The sequence below is a fragment of the Nannospalax galili genome, unplaced genomic scaffold, assembly GCF_000622305.1.
Source record: "Nannospalax galili isolate Female #2095 unplaced genomic scaffold, S.galili_v1.0 scaffold1852, whole genome shotgun sequence".
Taxonomy (NCBI): domain Eukaryota; kingdom Metazoa; phylum Chordata; class Mammalia; order Rodentia; family Spalacidae; genus Nannospalax; species Nannospalax galili.
This window is the reverse complement of record NW_008331531.1, coordinates 297,307-301,260: the sequence shown is the minus strand read 5'-3', so window position 1 is coordinate 301,260 and position 3,954 is coordinate 297,307. Positions and strand designations below refer to the sequence as shown.

Sequence of the window (3,954 nt, the reverse complement as noted above, 5' to 3'; positions counted from 1 at the left end):
AACACATAAAACTATAAAATGTTCTGCAGCTTCGCCAAGTAAGGAAACAGAGGCTAAGTGTGAAACACTACTTGAATGTTGTGGGCAGATTTATTATTGGCTTCATTTTGTTTGCAATGACGACCTTAGGTACAAGTCCTTTTGTTGGGAAGCTAGTCTCAGTTACCTGGGACTGAGGAGTCATTGCTTTTCTAGGACTGCCTGTCCCAAGCACATGAGAAATCTACCCTGTGTCAGAGTTCATCGTGCTGAGAATTTCTAACTCTGAAGGCCTGGAGAGCATGATCTTTGTCCTGTTAAGCTAGTCTCAGTTACCTGGGACTGAGGAGTCATTGCTTTTCTAGGACTGCCTGTCCCAAGCACATGAGAAATCTACCCTGTGTCAGAGTTCATCGTGGTGAGAATTTCTAACTCTGAAGGCCTGGTCTTCTAGATCTTCGTCTTGCTGGGGAGCCTGCTCATCTTACTCACCATTTAGGTGTCATCCAGCCTCCACACCCTATGTATTTCTTTCTCGGACTCCTGTCAATGCTTGACATGTTTTTCCCTCCTGTGATTTCTCTGAGCATGATGCTCCTCCTGCTGAGGCAGAGCCACACCAACTCTTACCAGAGCTGTGCCTCCCAGCTCTTTTGTAACCGCACCTTGTGTTTTCACCAAGTGTTTCCTGTGTACAGTGATGGCTTATGACTGCTTTGTGAATTTTGTCACCCTAGGAGATACACAGTCATAAAGTGCCACAGTGTATGCATCTCCTGACAGTAGAAAGTTGGCTGGGGGGCTGCATTCATCCAGGCATCTTCAGATTTCTTATCTGTAGTTTACCTTACTGTGGTCTTAACAAGATCGAAAACTTTTTCTGTGACATTCCAGAGGTGCTGCCCTTGGCGTGTGCAGGCACATCTCTAGTACAGATTGTGAGTTTTACCAACATAGGTGTTTTCTTCTTATTACCTCTTTCACTCACATTGTTATGTCCATCTTGAAAATCTGTTCCTTCTCTACCTGCAACGCCCATCTGACTTCCATTCTCCTTTACCACGGACCTATGTTTCATTTATCTCTGGCCAGCTTGTAGGCTCTGGCTCGATTCTGTTGTTCTGTTGTCCCTGAGAAACAAGGATGTGAAATTAGCCTTGAGGAAAATGTTAGTTCAATCGTCCTTGTCTTCTGGAGTGTGAAGAATAGAGGCAACTCCTCTCAGATGCCTCAGGGTTTGTTCAGGTCCACTTCTGTTCCCTTGGGAGTCTTGTTAATGAGCAAGCTGGGGAGTCAGTTATCTCTTGAGAAATGCAAACTTCATGGAGTAGGGAATTCATGCATATGACACAAATGAGGGAGACCTATTTCCTCTTGTTATGCTGGGCAGGAGTTGAGCATTTCTCCTGCATTAGCTGTCATTTGAAACAGCCTAGTGTTACCTGAAAAAGTACTCTCAACTGACTAATTGTCTTTATCAGGGTGGCCTGTGTGCAAGTCTATGAGGGATTATCTTGACTGATAATTGACGTAGAAAGGTCCAGCCCACTATGGGCAGTACAATTCCCTGGGAAGGTGGTCTTGTGTTGTAGAAGGAAGTTGTCTGAGCATGTGCCCAAGTAAACCAGGAAGTAGCATTCTTCCATGGTTTTTGCTTTGCTTTAAGTTCCTGCCTGAGGTTTCTGCCCTGACTTCTTACTGGACTGTGACCTTGACATATAAGCCAAATGAACCCTTTCGTTCCCTAAGGTTCTTTTGGTCAGGGTGTTTTATCACAGCAGCAGAAATGAAATTAGAACAGCTGATAGACACAGTTAAATCTATTATTAATCTTAAAATACATTACTGTACTAGTAACTCCTTCTTATGCTTGTTTTCCTGTGAACAAGCCAAACTTGGAGAGATGAGGTGGCTTGCATCCTTAATTGACTGCTGTAGATTCTTTCTTGGTACCCTGGATACTTTGAGAAAAGGACTGTCATTCTAATAGCCAGCTTGGACAATTTTGTAAATTCTTTTTGCTTTCTGGAAACTACAAGGTAATTTACATCTATAGCAGAACTCCAGCTCTTGAAGGTACAAAGTGATAACTATTTCCAACAGCTGCAATTTGCTGGTGAGATGGCTGGTGAGACGGCTTAGCAGGTAAAGGAGTTTGCTGACAAACCTGAGGATCTGAGTTCAATCCCCAGGAGCCTTCCATGGTGTGCAACACTGGGCCTAATAAAAACCTCTTCTTAGGTGCTCCATTTTTCTTTACTTTAGATATCTATCAAGAGAGTCAAGCTGGTAATGCAAGAAAGAAGACACAATGGCAGCAGGAGCAGTCTGGTCACAGTGACAGTGGGGTGTGGGTAGACAGGTCAAGTCACAGAAGATGCAGAGCTTGGGAACCTCCAGCTGCCTTGAGAGCAACAGAGGTGGAGTTGGGAGAGAGGGCAGGGCAGGAGCAGGAGGGCAGCAGCAGTGACAGTGGTGATGGGAAACACAGTGCAGCAATAATGAAAGCAACAGTAGGTGTAATATTGTCATGATAGTGGTACAAGTGGCAGATGATGTAGCAGTGACCTTGAAGGCCAATCTTAGTCACCTTGTGCCAGAGAGATTGGAGTCTAGCCAGTGTCAAAGGCTGGGCAAGGTTAACACACACTGGCTGCTGTGAAAGCCGAGGAATCCTGACTTCCTAGCTTCCTCAAGAGCTGTATTATCTGTATGGCTAAGGGCCTCAGCAGCTTAGTCCTACACCAGAGCCATAGACCTTGTCATCATGAAGCTAAAAGTCCCAGTGCTCGAGGTCCACAGGAGAGCTGTAACAAAATAGGGTACTGCCTTATGCTCTGCCTCTGCCTACTGCTGTCAAATACTGAGGGATGTGAAAGCTGCTGGAGATGGGCACTATCGGAACTTCCCTTTCCCTAACCATGATTCAGGGAGAGTAGCAGAAGGAGGAACAGATTTAACCAGGTAAATTTTTACAGAAGATTTAGTTCAAAAGTTCAGCTGTGGATACTCTTGGGATCTGGCTTAAGAAACCTCCTGTGCCACTTTGAGGGTCCCCAGAAATGCTTTTGGCTTAGATTTCTTTCCCTGAAAGTTGGAAACTTCTTTCATTTAATCATATTTTCCCACTAGAAAATAATTCACTGAAGTTGGGTGTTGGATTTCATCCATTACAACTCAAGAGAGAAATGACATTTATTTACAGCAATAGAATTCATATTGCAAATCTGCAAAGGAAAAACTTTTAAAACTATATATATCTGACATTTGAAGTCATGGTCTAGTTCTTAATAACTTTGTTATTGTTAACATTTCTACCTATATTTAATCAAGACAAAATTCAAGAAGGACTCATCCACTCAAACACCTGGAATTAGAGCCAATTGTTTTTTGAATCAGGGTCTCTCTGTAACCCTAGATGTCCTTGAACTTCCTATGTAGACCAGGCTGGACTCCATCTCAGAGATATGCTTGCCTCTGCCTCCCCAGTGCTGGGATTAAAGATGTTCACCACCACACTCTGCTTGTGCTAACTATTAAGACCTGCTAATATGTATATAAAAATATTCAAAATAATTTACATTCATTGGCTAAATAGTGTGGCCTGTGTTTTATTCTTTTTACAGAGGGAGAAACAGAAATGTGTTCATACCCAGACTGTCTGAATCTACAAATAAACTGAGATCTTTTCCTATACATACAGCCTTATAGGAAGAATAGAAGGATCATAAACTCTATATGATAGTTGTGTATGTATCTTTTTTAACTATGTATAATTGGTCTAAATATTGTATATACATTAGCAAATGCACTATGAGTTGTATCTTTGTTAGGAAGGCAAGATTACTGTTGTCAATTACATGTGAAAGAACTGAAGTTCTTGGAGGTTGTGTAACTACATAAATGATAATGATAACAATTTTTGTCTTAATAGAGCAGCCTCTGAATAGTATTAAAAAATAGAAAGTAATGTCT

General features: G+C 42.2%; 1 pseudogene; it reads left to right on the top strand.

The window, feature by feature from the left end:
- The window catches only part of LOC103728714, a 1,740-nt pseudogene extending 559 nt beyond the window's left edge, over positions 1–1,181 (top strand).
- The last annotated feature ends 2,773 nt before the right edge of the window (positions 1,182–3,954 follow it).